The sequence below is a fragment of the Suricata suricatta genome, chromosome 6 (assembly GCF_006229205.1).
Source record: "Suricata suricatta isolate VVHF042 chromosome 6, meerkat_22Aug2017_6uvM2_HiC, whole genome shotgun sequence".
In the NCBI taxonomy this organism is placed as follows: domain Eukaryota; kingdom Metazoa; phylum Chordata; class Mammalia; order Carnivora; family Herpestidae; genus Suricata; species Suricata suricatta.
The window spans coordinates 144,643,493-144,661,220 of NC_043705.1; positions in this window are offsets into that span (position 1 = coordinate 144,643,493).

Below are 17,728 nucleotides of genomic sequence, written 5' to 3' on the forward strand. Positions count from 1 at the left end.
AACACCAGGCCTGTCCTCCGCAGGGGTATGCACACACTAGGTCCATGATGCTGAGCTATGTAAACATTGCGTCTTTCTGACCAGGAAGGCAGCGTCCAAGGCCCCAACACTTTCCCGTCTTCAAGCTCAGTGTCTGTGGTCATTATACACCTGCTGTGGGTTTCAAGCCCTTCGATATGCGAGTAGCTTTCAGCAGCCCAGCCCGTCCCAGTTCCTTTTCACACAGAGCAAACTCTAAGTGTGCAATTGCAAAGAAGAATGTCACTTTCATCTTGATTTTGGCTGGAAGGCTCTAAGCATGTATAAGAAGCCCTGTAAAGATATATTTCTTTAGTTATTGTCAAGTTGGTTTCCATGTAACACCCAAGCTCTTCCCACAAGTGCCCTCCTCCATGCTCATCACCCCCCGTCTTTCCCTTTCTGCCTCCCCCTTCAGCCCTCAGTTTGTACTCAGTATTCAAGAATCTCTCATGATTTGCCTCCCTTTCTCTACCCAACTCTTTCTCCCCCTTCCCCTCCCCATGGTCCCTTGTTAGGTTTCTCCTGTTAGACCTATGAGTGACAACATATGGTATCTGTCCTTCTCTGCCTGACTTATTTCACTTAACATGACATTTTTAATGAAATTGTCACTTGTTAAACTGGTTGACTATTAATTTCATTGAAGGAGTTGATTCAAGTATGTTACGGAAGTGATAAAATCAACAAAATATTTTTTAAAATAATAGTTTATTGTCAAATTGGTTTCCATATAAAAAATATTTTTTAAAATCCTCAAACCTAACCTTCAACTGGGAGGAAAAAGGAGTTGTTTCACTGATGAGGGGGTCCTTGCTCTGTCAGCCCTGGGCACCGCCCTCTCTGAACACCGGGTCACAGGCGATGCTTTGGGCTTTGGCTACGAGGCAAGGAGCTGCTCCCACCCTCGATTCAGGCAGCAGCAGATCCAAGTGCCAAATATGAGGGAAAAATCATGCCAATGTTCTCCCAAAGAGTGTCTTCTTTATTCCCAGCTCCAGAAAAAATAGTTACCAGCTACTAGAGGCCCCCCTCCTGGGTAAGGACCCAATAATATCCTTCCTAAACCCCTATATTAAGACCCTAACCTCCAACATAACCATATGTAGAGTTAGAGCCTTTGAAGAGGTAATTACAGCTAATGAGGTCATAAGGGCAGGTCCTAGTCCAATAGGACTGATGCCCTTCAAAGGGGGAAGAAACACAAGGCATGCACGTGCAGAGAGGAAAGACCTTGTATGGACAGGAGAAGGAAGCAGCCGTCTGCATGCCCATAAGGAGGCCTCCGGAAAGACCAACCCTTCTTACACTTTGAACTTGGACTCCCAGCCCCCAGAATCATGAGAAATCAATGTCTACTGTCTCAGCCACCCAAGCTGTGGTATTTTGCTCTGGCGGCCAGGGAAAATGATTGCATCCTTTCTCTGCAGAACACATTTGGTAGTACATGAGTTAGGATATCTTGATCTCTCCTACTTACATGTGCGGCCACGTCATCCATACTTACTGACGACACCCCAGAAGGGACAGCCATCATTCTGGTGACATACCTGCTCTCTTACTCAGCCAACAACACACTAATATGGGGCTGACAGTTTGCCAAGATGTATCACCACCCTGCTCCCACCACACAAGGGCATCCATCAACCATGTCCATGGATTGCCTGCCAAGGACTGTAGGACAGAGAAAAATACAACCCAGTGTTTGCCTCCCAGGACCGTGCCCCGCCGTCTAACTGTAGGTAGGGATGGCCTGGCTGGAGACAAGCTGTCTTCAGCAACAGGCTCAGGATCTTCAAATGTCTCTCCAGTCCTGGGTTTCTAGACACAAAACAGCAGTGTTTGGACTCTAGACCTGGTTACTAGAGCAGCCTTCCTTCGCTGCAGTTTGAGATTCTCCTCTGACTTGGACGCTCTCGGGCCCCCTGACCCTCGCTGTGGCCTGGTGCGGGGCAGGAGCAGTGAAGACGGCGGTGCTGGTCACATGCTGCAAATCCATTTGAAAAGCACTGCTTCGGAGAGAGAGGGATGCAAAACTTGAGAGACTACTGAATGCTGAAAATGAACTGAGAGTTGAAGGGGAAGGGGGAGGGGGGAAAAGAGGTGGTGGGGATGGTGGAGGGCACTTCAGGGGAAGAGCACTGGGTGTTGTATGGAAACCAATTTGACAATAAAATATTAAAAAAAAAGAAAAGCACTGCTTCTGTAAATGTCATCCCTTCACTACAGGGTGCACGCAACTTACATGAATCCTTTTAAACCACCTGGCGTGAGGCCACCGCATTTCAGTTCTTGCTGAAGTGACTGTTTTTGCCATCCACCTGCTGCATGGTGGACGTGCTGTCTCATGCAGAAGGCACTGCCCTTGCAGTGATGCTTGGGTTTTCCTAATTTAGCTGCAACCGGATGCTTCCCATTTGTTACCTGGTAACCAATGCGTTCAGCTTCTTCCACAAAAATGTGCGCCATGCCATCATGAGATCATAGGGCCCACTTTACTCTCATCGGGCCTCATCATGAATACTGGGCTGCTCTCTGGACCCCCACTGTCTGAAAGACAGACTGCGGAACCCACACATCCTCAAAATCCCTACTTCAGCAGGCTCGCATGTGTTAGATGAGGCTCTCCAAGCCCCTTATTGTTCAAAGCATGGTTACAAAACATAATTTCACTCCAAGTCTTAATAAATTACAACTTTCTGAAATGGGGGAGTGCCTGGCTACCTCAGCCAGTTGAGCGTCCAACATCAGCTCAGGCCATGACCTCACAGTTTCTGAGCTCTAGGCCCGTGTTGGGCTCTGTGCTGACAGCTCAGAGCCTGGAGCCTGCTTCGGATTCTGTGTCTCCCTCTCTCTGCCCCTCCCCTGCTTGCATTCTCTCCCTAGTCTCTCAAAAATGAATAAATGTTAAAAAACAAAAACCATTCTGAAATGTGTCATCCAAGGATCTAAATTTTTAACTAAATCCCAGTGTTCTGTTTCTAAAAGGAGGACAATAAAAATCATTCGCCACACGGTGGGATCATTGACTGAGGAAAGTAAGGAAGGGCTTTACAAAGCATGATCCGTAAGGCCTTTCCCAGGGCTGTTTTTATCTGTTGTGCATCTCATCGGTCTTTCTGGGCCAGAATTCCTGTTCTAGGAAGTGTCAAGGGAGCCGCGCACCTCACCTTCGCCACTTGGTCTGGGAGTGGGTACATGGACCTACCCAAGTCAGTGGTCAGAACTCGCTCTTCCTCCCTTCCTTCTTCCTGGCCCAGTCCATTCATCCAGGTTTGATTCCTAAGTCAGGCAGCTCCAAGGGTCGATCCCCTAACATGTCTGGATTATGGGGCGGAGAGAGGAATGCCAGGTCAGTCCGTCTCTGCTCTGCAAGAGAGACTGGTGACCATTCTGGGCAGCCTGGACGTGTACAATGGAAATGTCGTAGCCAGAGAACACAAAATAACCGTTTAATTTCAAGCCCTAGCCTGCCCGGAGCCCAATCACATCTTGGCCATTCTCTGGGTGTGAGTGCGTAACAGCCTGGGATCCTGTGAGCCCAAGTCCTCTTCAACGTCAGTGGTTCAGGTGCTGCCCAGATCTAACTAGTACAACAACAGTAGGTATTAAATCGCACGGCCCACCCGGCCTGACAAAGACCAATTGCCAACTGCACTGTTCTTTCCGTTTCATAAGAACCGAGGATTTTTAGTTGAGTTATAGACTTCTGTGATATTATTACTCCTTTTATATGCACACAACTTCGGCATGACATCACCAACATTTCTGGACTTCAACTCTTTCTGCGTGATTGAATATATTGCAGTTCAGAGCCAACGGGGCTAATAATTCCAAGTACTGTTCAGGATCTTGATAATACAGTCACTACCTAATTGTGGAACTCAGTAGGGAACTTTCTAGGATGGCGGATTCTATGTCAAGGGAGCCCCAAGTTTGTCCAGCAAGGGAAACCATTTCCCCAAGGGGGATTTTCTCTCCCATCCTTTGACCTGGCCCACCCTCCTAGGGCTCTTCAGAGCCTGCAGTGGGAAGGAACTAGAGAAGGGACATAAACCACACAGGCGTTGTGATAATAAGAAACCAATGGATAATGTGTTCCAGAAGAATCAAATAGCCAAGAGCTTTGAGTTGTGGAACAAAAAGGCAACATCGAAATTTATCACAATTCAGTATTGACTTTGTGACAGTGGCTAAATTAAATCTTTTACTCATTCCTTGCAAATTAAAATGTTTTAAAAAACAGCGTCTCTTCATGCCAAATACATCAATCCTCCAACCCCACCGTTGTGTCTTCCATGGCAGAAGAACGCGGTGTCACCATGGATGGACCCTGGGTGCTGACTGCCCTGGCGCATTCCTGACCATCCCAAGAAAACCGGAGCTCGCGATGCTCCAGCCCACCCGTCACGTCTTCCTGAAGTCGACAATGCACGGGAGAGTGTGTTTTGGAATCAGGCAGCACCATGCCTCTCGGGAAGCTCGTGGACAGGAGTCTGCACTTGGGGCCTGGGAAACGCACTGCTTCGGCTCTTGGTCTTTCAGAAGTCAGAGCACAAATAGTAAAACAGGGAGGACCAGATCATTCCTTGGGGGAAAAGTGGGTTACAAATCAGAGTGGAAATAAGTCATGTTGATCATGAGAAAGGAAAGGCTTTTAGTCTTTCCCAGGAGTCTTCCAAGGGAGGCATTGTTCAGGAGGCTGGGGCTCATGGCTTTACTGAGAGCAGGGTGCACTGAGCTTTCTGCTTCGGGGAGACAGAGAAGCAAATAGGGTTCAGGGGTGACGAGGGTGCTGGCTGGGGTAACTCGCGCAGGTTGGGGGAAGCCGGCAAGGGTCCTCGGTGTAACAGCACCATAGACCCGGTTCAGAGTCTGTAGGCATGTCTGCCGCTGGAAGGAAGATTCCCTTCCCCGGCCCTCTGCACAAACTCATCCTTGGAGAGGAAGAGACGGGCTTCATTTTCATTGCGGAAGTGTCTTGTGGAGGGGAAGACCCCCATGCCCCCATTTCCCCTGCATCCCACCCCCTCTGCTCTCCCAGGTCTGATCATGGCCTTGGTCAGGAGACTCTGGGACCAGCATGCAGTCCTGGGCCTCTCCTCCCACAGAAGACTCTTCTGCTGGCCATGGCTGCTGAGGCGGGGCCCTGGGACGCCCACATTCCACAACAGGCTGGAGCTCCGTCTCTGCTACTCGGAACGGCGAAAAGGGGGGCAGAGGAGGAGGAAGAAAGATACTGAAGGGGGAGGAGGAAGGGCAGGAAGGAGGTTCCCCACGTGACTACTCTGCAGAGGTCTGAGTGATGAGGCCTTGGCCAGTTGGGGGAAGAATCCCAGGAAACCATCTTCTCTGGGCCCTGCGGGACTCCAGGGGGATCTGCCTGCCGAGTAGCGAGGGACATGATATCAAGAAAAGGTGGACGCTCTGTGTCTCCTTCCTCCTCGGGCAGAGGCTCATGTCCCAACACAGGCCTCCGTGCCCTGTCCCAGCTCTCTAGGGGCCCTGGGGAGTGCAGCCTCTAAGGCCGGGTCCCGGGGACCAACAGGGGCAGCTAGACCAGACAGTTAGCCCCTCAGGGTCAATTGGAAACTCAGAGAAGTGTGACAACTTGGAAATATCAAGGGGAGAAGCAAATCCCCACAAAAGAGCAAACCAGAATCAACCACATAAATACACAAAAATAGGCGGACTTAATTTCTCCAGAGAGCACCCAAACACACCCATTAAAATTGAACACAAAACACTCTTATTCTCTGCATCTACAGCCTCACAGGCTATGGGACTAGAGGGGAAATAAAAAAGCAATATCTGGTTTCTGTCCCCTTTGGAAAATAATAGGTTTGTGACATTAGCCAAATTAGATTCTCTGAGCCAAATTCCTCCCCAGCTGTTTGGGAACTATGATGGCGCCGCACACAGACACCGAAGGGGGGTGTCATCTACCAGGTGCGACGTGACGTTCACTCAGCCTGTGGATACTGAGTACCTACCATACACCATGCATTCTGCTGACCTTTTAAGGGCATTTACTTATTTAAAAGATTTTTTTAATGTTTATTTTTGAAAGAGAGACAGACATAACATGAGCAGGAGAGGGGCAGAGAGAGAGGGAGACACAGGATCTGAAGCAGGGTCCAGGCTCCGGCTGTCAGGAAAGACCCCGAGGCTGAGCTTGAACTCACAAACTGTGAGATCATGACCTGATTCTAAGTCAGATGCTTAACCGACAGCCACACAGGTGCCTCTGTACTTACTCACTTTTAAAAGTTTATTTTTTTTTTGAGAGAGAGAGAGTGAGAGAGAGAGAGAGAAAGAGAATGAGAACAAGAAAGTGAGACAGGGGAGGGGCAGAGAGAGGGAGAGAGAGAATCCCAAGCAGGTTCCTTGCTGCCCACCCAGAAACCGATGCAGGGCTTGAACTCAAGGACCCATGAGATCATGACCTGAGCCAAAATCAAGAGTCAGACGCTTAACAGACTGAGCCACCCGGGTGCCCCTAAGTGATTTCCTCATTCGATCTTCACAAAGCTGTATGGAGAAGGCCGGATTGTTTTCTCTGTTTTATGGAAGAGGAAACAGGTAGAGAGAAGTGAAGTGAAGGAACCAAAGTCGCGCAGGGCCCAGAGGAGCTAAGTCTTCAACTCCTCAACAGTGTGAACCTGTATCGTTTTAGAAGATTACAGGTTCTAGAAACAATTTCTAAAGGACCGGAAACAGCATGACATTTCTGTTAAATGATTTTTCTAAGACAAGTCAGGCAACAACAGGGCCACAAACAGAGCAGGTAAATGGACAGGGACCCTCAGAGGTCCACACGTGTCTTGGGGTTGAGGTGTGAACCAGGTGCTGCTGGTGGGAAAAGTGGGAAGGAGGGGTCGTGAGTCACCAGCAATCTGAGAAAAATACCTTGATGTAAGTACCTGCCGCGCCCCATACAGAGAAACAAATCACAGACGGTTTAGCGAACTAAATAGGAGGAAGCAAAATTACAAAATGCTGTTGTTAATTTATAATCTGGGGGCACAGATGGTTTTTCTTGGGAACAAATAGAACAAAGAAGCCATCGAGAAACGGACTAAAATGAAAGTGGAAAATGTCAACCCATATGAAATGTGCGCTGTGATATCCATGAAATGCAGAGATCTTGCAAACCAGGAAGGAAAGCATCAGTAGATGAGTGGATAGAGATCTGGTGTGTACGTCTACACACACCGTGCACACATGCACACGCGTGAGAATATTACTCAGCCATAGAAAAGAACGAGATCTTGCCATTTGCAGCAACGATGGATGGTCCTGGAGTGTCTTATGCGAAGTGCACCGAGTCAGACAGAGAAAGACAAATACCATATGGTCTCACTCACATGTGGAACCTAAAAACCAAAACAGGTAACAAACAAAACAGAAAGGAAACGGACTCACAGATAGAGGAAACACGCAGTGGGTCCGCAGAACAGGGTGGTGTGGAAGTGGGCGGAACAGGCGACGAGGATTAGGAGGTACAGATCCTGTTTATGACATAGACACGTGGCGAGGATGTAGGGCACAGTGTAGGGGACACAGCCACTGTGACCATGATGACATTTTACGGTGACAGGTGGTACCCGAAATTATCATAGGAATCGCTGATTAATGCATAAAAATGCCAAATGACTATGATGTGCCCTGAAATAAATGGGATACTGTGCATCAATTACACTTTAAAAACTCTGAGCGGATGGGTTGCTGGGGGGCTCGGTCAGCTGAGCATCCGACCCTCAGTTTCTGCTCAGGTTTCTCTCACGGTTTGTGAGATCGAGCCCTGCATAGGCTCAACGCTGAGCGTGGAGGCTGCTTGAGGCTCTGTCTCTCCCTCTTGCTCTCACTCTCTCTCTCTCTCTCTCAATCTCTGTTCCTCCCACACTGGTGTCCTCTGTCAGAATAAATAAACAAACATTAAAAAATAAAAATAGTTAAGAAAAAATGTCAGGGGAAAGGCATGGGCAAGGTTGCAGCAGCAGTAACAGAGAAATGAAACGGACGGACTGGGCACATGGACAAAAGGTGCTCCTTCCTTGATGTCCAGGAAATTGCAGGCTTGACGGGAAGCTGCCGTTTCCCACGTGCTGGACGTTGAGAGTTGGAATGTTGGAAACACCCAGATGTGGCAGGAAACGGTGGAGCTTTCCTAGGCGGCTGGCGTGAATAGAAGTCACCACAGGCTTCCAGAGGATCATTGGCTCTTAGGGATCAAGTTTAAAATGCACACGTGCTTTTGCTGACTTTCCAACGCAAGGCGTCTTCCCCAGAGATTCTCACACAGAGGACCGTCCGGCGTGGGGCGTGCGGCCGCGGGGTCTGGGGATAACGGGAAGGGATCCAGTGCCCGTTCAAAGGAAAACGCAGAGTAAATGCTGCCTGTTTTGTCTGGGCTCTGAGAAACTAAGATGCAGTAAAACCCAAGGAACCTTGGATTTTGTAGAAGATTCTTGGAGAAGGGCAGGGGCCCTGGTCTTTTTCACTCTGTGTGAAACTATTTCTAGGATCTGTAATGTGTGTGCTGCCGAAGCTTCAGAAGGAAAAATAAGTATCAGGTGAAATGATTGGCCAGGCTTTCTGTGGGGGACGCACCCACCAGGAAACACCCCTGTAGGCTGCACCCTCTCTTAGTCTTGTCTCTCTAGTACTGATTCATCTCGAACCTTGACAGCTGGGTTATAAACTAGCAACATCTCCTTCTTCTTCTGTTTCTCCTGCCCTGTCACCTGGGCTACTGTCCGGCATGGGGTGACAGTGACTGTCCCGACAGCTTTCTTTCTCATGGTACCTATTTTGGGGTGCACCTTCCACCATCTCAGTGAGCCCCCCCCTCTTACGTCCGAGCTTCTGGAAGGACACAGGCTTCTGCTCCTCTCAGGGGTCAGTTGTGTCCAGTCCCAAGACTCCCCTCTCGAGCTGGTCTTGGAGCCTGGGAGCCCAGCACCTGCTGCTCAGAAACAGATGCCAGAAGGTCTGCCGCCCAGGGCTGGGCCTCCGAGACCCTGGTGACGTGAGGTTGGCAGGCACGAGCCAGGGTCTCGGGACGCTGCCTCCCTGACATCCTGGGGCTTGGTGATGGCGGAAGGGTTTCCCTTCCCAGGAGCAGCCATCAAGCTCTTCTGGACTCAGCGCTAGGAAGAGAGGCTGAGCAACAGGCCCAGGAGCTTGCCTTTCAGGTGCAAACCAAGTAACCCAGAGCCCAGGAGAAGCCGGCGCACGTTCTCTCTTGGGCTTGCACACTCAGGTCACTCTCCACCCGCCCTGAGCACCCCGAGGCCGAGTACCAGCTGGAGAAGGGCAGCTCCCGCACGCACCCCAGAGCCAGCTGAAGTGATTCCAACTCCCTAATCCCACGCCGGCCTCATTTCTTCCTGGAACTCTGCCCTCCGGCTGTGGCCCCTCACCTCGCCCTCCCCAGGCTGCCTGCCACCACCACTGCTGATTTGGATGCTGTGCCTCCCCATGGCTGCGGCTCCGTGGACAATCCTGAAAATACCCGACTGGTCTGTGCGAGGGAGCTCACAGGCTGATGACCCTGCCGAGGTCACTGGCTGAAGGCAGAGATGGGAAGGTGGGGCTGGCAGGGACCAGCAGGTCCCTGCTCTCGACCCTCAGTGCTGTTAGAGCAGGTGACACCTTCAGAAGAAAATGAGGGAAAGGCAAGTGGCCTCATCCAGTAAAGTCAGCTTAAGCATCACTTTTAACTTGACAGGGAAACAGGTTGAAGAATGGGCAAGGGTGACCTGCAGTGTGCAGAGAGGTCCCCTAGGTGGCAGCAGAGCACCGATCGGTCAGGTGGACAAAAGGCATCCTTGGCCGAGAGGGTGGGTCATGGTCATGGTCATGGCAGGAAGGTCTATGGAGCGTCCCAGACCTTTCCAGCTGGGCAGCCACCTGGGCAGTGTCTCCCGAGGGGATGGAACCCAAAGTTCCAGGGAAAGGGGGCAGCTCTTCCTGAGAAGGATCTCAGCCAAGGACAGAAGCACATCGGGAGCCCTGGGGAAGCACGTTGGCCAGAGAAGGGGACTTCATGGAGTCCATCTAGCGGGTAATGATGGAGAAGGAGAGGTCAGCCATGGGAGCGGGGCTCAGTCAGAGATGCACGAGGCTGGAGTCAGATGCTGAGCAGACGGCCAGACTGGGCTTTGGTTAGGGGCCAGGAGAGGTTGGAATGCCACCAAATTGCTCTGCCCTTTGTGGGGAGCTTGGATCCACTGTGGTCAAGTGTCCACACGGGCACCGGGAAGCCACTGCCAATGCCATGTGACTCAGGAGAACAGTGGTTCTTGGAAACCTTGGGTTTGACTCTAACCATGACCGTGGGTTAGAGACGCCGCTCCATCTTTCAAGGAGGTTCCACAGTTTCAGAAAAGGAAACGTCATCAGTTCTGTTAAACACCTTAACCCCCATATTGTAATGTGTGCACCTGATACCATTGCTCTGAAGGTCATTACAAAGGCCAGACAGCTTTTCAAGAGAGCTTGTTGCTGCCACTGAGTGCCACACAGTTAGGCAGTGGGACATTTACGTCCTTAGTGCTACAGCTCGGAGAATAATGCTTATCATTCTGTGTTCGGCTCTGTGACCAGTTGCTCAGCGTCCGTCTGGCCTCAGTTCAGCTGTTGAGTCCCAGAATGCTCAGCACTGGCATCTCACAGCACCCATACAATGGAGTCTATATGTCATTCTTACACTGAGTTAAACCGACCGTAGAAATCAATTACTCTTACATTTCCAGTACTCACTGTGTCAATCGAAGATCACACCACCGAGCTCTGCTCACCGCTCCCAGCTCTGTGTTTAGCCACAGAGAAAGGGAGTCGCTGGGCAGTTAGGGAGTGAAATGGCCACTAAGGAAGGTGGGCGAGGACGTTCCCCATGGACGGGGGGCCACGTCGGGGAGCACTGAGAACAGTAAGCACAGAACATACACTTTCTGACTCAGCCCTTCTGTTCACGGGGGCTGGACATCTGTGCCTGTCACACCTCCATGTGTGGGTTCCGCATTTATGGAAGCCGTGTTTGTGCAAGCTGCTGGAGGTCCTGCTCCAGCTGGGACTGGACTTCTCTCCGGAGATTCATGTCTCACAGTCTTCGTCTTCCTCAGATCGCAGCCTCCCCTCCTCCCCCGGACCTGCAGTGACGTCAGGGGACCCCACCGCTCAGGATCCGTGCATGGCACCCTCACAGTTCTGCTCACGGGCCAGCCTGTGTAGTTTTGGAAGGGTGGAAACAAGGTTTGAGACTTACACGTATCAGATTCCCTAACTTACAAATTATTTCTGTGGGCCCCCTGTTAAGTTTTTTATTAATTAAAATATGTTTTCTTTGGGGCACCTAAAGGGCTCAGTCGGTTGAGCACCTGACTTCAGCTCAGGTCATGATCTCAGGTTTGTCAGTTCAGGCCCCATGTCATGTTCTGTGCTGACAGCTCAGAGCCTGGAGCCTGCTTTGGATTCTATGTCTCCCTGTCTCTCTGTCCCTCCCGGTTCATGCTCTGTCTCTCTCTGTCTCTCAATAATAAATAATGTAAAAAAATTAAAATGTTTTTTTAAAAACATTTTTCAATGTTTATTTATGGCCTGGGATTTAAAAACACCGAGCCAGCTGCACTATCGCTCCTGTGGCCACGTGCCCGGGGAACCCGGTGCACGCGGTGATCACGTCGTACAAGGCTTCCTGTCCTCGGTGCGATCAGAGCACTGATTCAGGGGCACTCTATAAGCCCCATGGGCTGCAGTATGGACTCCAGCATGATGTGCCTAGATTGTCACCTCCCCGACATGTCTGGGGACAGAAAAGACACTAGTCCCGTCATCGAGAAGCTTGCAGACAGGAATTGATGCTTGCGGTTCATAGACCTCACTTGGCTGAAATGCTTACTTGTCAAAGAATGTGTTTCTCCTGCTGCTGTGCACCGAGGGGAGGCTGCACTTCATCATGTTGCGCAGGAAGAAGGCCTGCCTTCTGCCCACAGAGGGACTCGTCTGCCCACGAAGGCCGTGCACTGTGCCCACACCCCAGACAAGCTAGTCTGCAGCAAATGCACTCAGTGTCAGGCTCACAAGACATGCAGCGACAGAAGAGACCCTCAGGGAGTCACCTCCCCCTCTCACTCTATCCGCCAGGGCTGTCAGGGTCGTTGGCACATAGAAGCCATTTGCTCAGTACTTTTGAGTGTCTGAATAGATGCATCAGAGGCCAAAGATGACAGAGATTCTTGATGGCCTCGTGACAGGTAGGCAGGCCAGCCTGGGGCCTCTTTCTCCCTGCTTCTGCTCACACTGCTTGCTGACTGTGCATTTCAGAGACGCAGTTGGGAGTCAGCTGTCCGGACATCTGGCAGGTTCTGTACACGGGGCATTTGCAAGTTTGGTGTGCAACACGTGGCGAGTGCCCATGTACACATTCCAGGGTATTTTTAGCCCCGGCTGGTGGCATCGCCCCAGCCCCCAGCTGCCTCCCCTAGGGCAGCGCCAGCTGCAGAGGGCTTCGCCACAGGAGGCCCCAGTCATTGGGTTTAATTAGCTGCCCCCCTAGTGGGAGAGGCTTGCTTGGGCCCTCAGGAGAAGGAAGGGCTGGCGCGGTGGCTTCGGAAGGAAGGGAGGTTGCCCCAAGCATGTTGTCACCGATGAGTGCCCTTCCCGGCTCCAAGTGGTAATGACTGAGAAGTGGACTCCGCTCCGGGGGCTCTCCTGCTCCCCCGACTGTGGCAAGGCCCCCGAATGAAGGTCTTGGGAGCCACCAGACTTGTAGGGATGTTACCTTCGTAACCTGTCCGTATACAGGGGAAGGCTTTGTCTTCCAGGGTCTGAGTGGCCTCCTGGGAGGAGAGCCAGCTTGTGCCCGAAGTGAAAAATGCTGAGCAGTTTGGGCAGTGTTTTATTTTTATAAAGTTATTTATTAATTTTGAGAAAGAGAGAGAAAGAGCACAGTTGAGTAAGCAGATGAGTGGGAGAGGGACAGAAAAAGAGAGAGACAGAAGAGAGGGAGAGAGCAGGGGAGACGCAGAGAGAGAGAGACAGAGAATCCCAAGCAGGCTCAGTACCGTCTGCGCAAAGGCCGACACAGGGCTTGGTCTCACAAACTGTGAGATTGTGATCTGAGGCGAAATCAAGAGTCAGATGCTCAACCAGCTAAGCCACCCAGGTGCCCCTCGTGCAACATTTTAAATGGCAAAGGGCACCTCTTCTCCGTGCCTTTATGCTACGGGATGATACTACGGACCAGGAGCACCTTTTCAGAAGGTGATGAGGCATCCTTGAGTCTTTGAACCTAAGGAACATTCCAAAAGTGGGTTTTTGAGACATTCTCCTCTGTTTTCTTCTGAAATCCCACCCCATTTGCACACAGGAAGGTAGATGCTCCGGTGCAGAGGATTGGCCATTAGTCTCTACTTTTGTGTCTATAAAAATGTTCTGAAAGCAGCTGCTTTACTGATAACCCTCTGGCCCACTGATGAACGAGCAACTGTAGTTTGAACAAAGTAAGAGTGAGAGCCCTGGGCAGATGGTTTGGATTGGATTCTCAGGAGCCGTAAATTCACGGAAACCCTGTGACACGGGTTAATAGAGAAAGAGAGCCCGGGATGCTTACAGAGAAAACCAGCAAAGTCTCCTGCTTCTTCTAAGCAGTTTTAACACATGCACCCTTGAGCATCCTGCTCACAATGGCTCACAATCGGGATTTAGACTGTTCTGGAAGGTTGTATACAGTGGATCGCATGGGACAGGATTATAAGGTATGCATATGGGGCAACAATGGAAGTCAGGCCCCTGACTTCATGTGCTCACTTACTTAGCGTATCTTAAATGTTTCCTAGATGGCGGGCAGGGGTAGCACGGATGATATGGGCACAGAGGTTCCTACCTGAGGGTAAAGCTCAGGGCAGAGATTTACAAAAGTCAGGCAGGAGACCACAATACAGGGCGATCAGTAAAGTCAAGAGGAAGAGCAGATCCTAACTTAGGTCCCATGGTCCAAGGTCAGTTGTGTTCAAATCTAGATTTGGAGAATGAATGGTATGTACCCAGGGAAAGAGGGCAAAGTCAGGTTGGAGGGAGCTGACGGTGATGAGCCCTCTGGCTGCCGTGGGCTCCTACATACTGAGCGATTATTCAGATATAAATGTGGCACCGATGATGTTGTTGCTTTTGATTTTGGGAAACAAATTTTCTCTGGCACTGGAACTAAAAGACAACAGGGGGAAAAGAAGAAATATGTTTTTTTGTACCTACTAGTAATAATAAATAATAAAGAAATAATAAATAATAAATAATACATTCTGTGTGAAGGTTTTCAAACTAAAAATAGTTTGTAATATATATATATTGAAATATATATATTTATGTATATATAAATATATATATATATAATTTTAGAGATAGAGAGCACAAGCAGAGATGGGCAGAGAGAGAGAGAAAGAAGGAGAGAGAAACCCAAACAGGCTCCCTGCTCAGCCCAGAGTCCTATGCAGGGCTCGATCCCATACCCTTGGGATCATGACCTGAGCTGAAATCAAACATTCATCCTAGCCACCCAGGTGCCCCTAGACCTTATTTTTAAATAGCATGCATTTTAGTCCCATAGCGCACTGCCAAGATAAATTAAGAAAACCCTAAGGTCTCCCTGGCTTCTAAGCAATTGAGGTTATTTTTCAGTCACTTATGTTTCAGACAGCGATGCCAGGTCCACAGCAGTGTCCTTGCTGCAGTGAATCAGGGACCTGGGGTCCTGCCTTTTGGAGCGTCGATGATCTTCAGACGTCAAGGGCTTCCAGGATCATCATGGACGGGGACTATGGAGACCCCGGGGGAGACATTCCCTCCCTATCAGTTGGGAGAGCCCCTCCTTCGGTCTCTGGGACCCAGCCACAGTGACGCGGCCACACATCACCACCAGGTCCAGCAGTGGGTATACCGGGTTGCCATCATGCTTTTACATGCAGGTCACCAAAATAGAGGTTTCTTCACCAAACAGTAACACTACACAACATCAGCAAAAATGAAGTGATATTGTACATATATTCATAACAATTAGGAGACCTGTTCTCTGAATTTCATAGACAAAGAGAAAGGCCTACAAGCCAGATCATTGTTTTTAGTTTGGATTCTGTTTTGACTGCCAGTGAGCCACCTGCCTGAATTGTGGGCTGTTGGCAAGTTCAGGCCACTATTAGGGATCCTAAGGAGGTCCAAGTGTCTGTTATTTGGGCACAGTATTAGAGCCACACATTTTAAGTGAAAAAAACCCAAAAAGGTGTGACGAGTAATTTTCCAATATCCCTAAGAAGGCTTGTTTGCCTGGGGAGCTCCAGGTAGGCTGGTGCTTCTAGTGCCATGTCCTGCAGCAGTGGGTCCAGAAGAAGTCTCCCAGCCACGCTGGCTTGGCTTGGGAGGGCTTCTCTGCACTGCTAGAAAGACTTGAGGGCGGGGCCAAGGACATGCACTCTGGACTCGCATTGAGGTCACCAGTTCAGAAGAAGCCCCTGGATGTGTAGGGTTTGCCTCAAAGTAAAAGGTATTATGAGAAACACCCAAGTGGTGAAGGGAAGAGTAATCTGTTTGGCGGTTGGGGAGTTCCCCGGCTGAAGGAGTCAGACTTGCCCATGGCAGTTCCCAGCCTGCTGAGTTGCAGGGCCTGTTGGGAGACCCTCATCTTTTCCCTGGAGCCTCACGAATGCCCTCAAGGCATTCCTGGGGCGGTCCATGCTCTGGAGAGGAAGCTCCCTGTGTAAGGATGCAGGTCTGAACCAAACTGACTCCATGACAGGCTTCGAGTTTCTCCTCTGACCTTGGAGGCCTAAGCGTCAATTTCTTAGAATCATTAGACAATAAAAGGGCACGGACTGCTCAACCAGGGACCACCCTAGCAACACCCAATCAGAAGCCACCAGCTAAAATGCTTAACATTCCTAAGGGCAGGCCTAGAGATAGAAGCTATAGATAATCACTTATTGCTTAAGGCTAGTGACACCCTACGTGAGGGTCCTGGGTCCACTCTGTAATTGGTTAATTTCAAAGATACTCTAAATGTTGTGATTGGGTCCCTCCAAAAGTAACGAACACTCTAAGCAACGTGTATGGTTAAAGTCGCTGCCAATGATGTTATGTGATAATGCTTGGATGGCTGTACCTGTGTCTCCATTTCCTGTAACTCCCCCTCCCCAACACCCCTACCCCGCCTTTGTTCGGGGCTCTCAGCACGGTTCCACTGCGCTGGCGAAGTCTGTGAGCCCGAGCTTGAGCCCATAATGATAATAAAGCCCTTTGCTTTTGCATGCGTGACTCGGTCTCCCCGGCGGTCTCTGGTTTTTGGGGACGATATGAAATCTGGGCATAGCACCTGGAGCACTCCCCTCACCATCCCAGAGCAGGAAAGCGAGGCACCCCGCCGTCTCCTCATCTCCTACCTCAACTCCCCTTCCTGTCTGCCACAGATCCAAACCAACACACACCCTCACACACACACACACACACACACACACACACACACACGCACGCACAGCAGCTGCCATCACTGCGGGATCTCCCAGCTTCTTCTTGCTTCCTGTGCGCGCCCCTTCCTGCAGCAAGGATCCCTTCTCAGAAGTGACTCTCTAAATGGCACAAGGATGTGCTTCGTATAACTTTGAAACAAGAGGCCATACACCAGAGCTCTGCCGGCCCTCCCTTGTTGACGCTAAAGGATAAAAGTGTGCCTCCTCTGTGCACCCTCTGCAGAGCCGGCTCCTCTTCACCGGGAACCATCCGCCAGGAGCTGAGCTAAACTCCGTGTTGATTTTCCCGTGTGTATTGTTTGCTCTTCCAGGCATAATTCTAGGTGTTTCCCCATCTCTGTCTCATTTAATTTTCAGAACAAACGCATAAGATGCACATTATGGATCTGAAGATGGGACCAACTAGACGTGAACGGATTTCAGCCCAGGGCCAAATGTTAATTAGCCAGAGAGGAGGCCTCGGAACCCAAGAGGCTCCCAGAAACTTCTCCAGGAAAACATTTAGTTTTATTCTCCTTTTCTAAACTGAACTTTGTTTCCTTTTAAGAAACTGCAACAAAAGAATTCCTAGATAAGTCCTTTACAGAAACCTTGAATTAATTAATCTGAGGGCAGTATCTTACATTTGTCCAGCAGGTTTGAATTTTAGGCACAGCTACACAAATCTTATTTCCATCGACATTATGAAAAACGCTTTGAGGTCATTTACAGGTGCCCTTTGAGTTGCACAATTGTGAATCTGGGGCCCGAGCAATCTGGTTCAACAGAACAGAATCAACTTAGTCATTGTTGTATTTTGCGAATCAGCATGACAATAGCCTTTAAAATATTTTTTATTGAGGTGTGTCGTCCATGGATGGCAAGTGTGCAGGTTCGTGGCTTCGCTCTTGGGGCAGAGAGAGTGCCACACTCTGGGGTCCCTCTGTCCCCCCCGCCCTGCACCCCCGGCCTTGGTGCGCACACAGGGACTCTGAGCCCTGCGCCCTTCTGCATCTGCTTCTCTCCTCCAGCTTGATGAGTGAAGTCCAGCCAAGTTGTTACAAGGAGTGTGGCTGCCTCAGGTTCAGTACTGTACGGCTCTCCAGCCTACGGTGCACATGCAGCATTTAATCCCGCTTACACTTGGTTGTGGTTCACACTCTTTATGGGTTGCAGCTCTCAAGAACACCACCGCTAGGGTACTTCTTGCA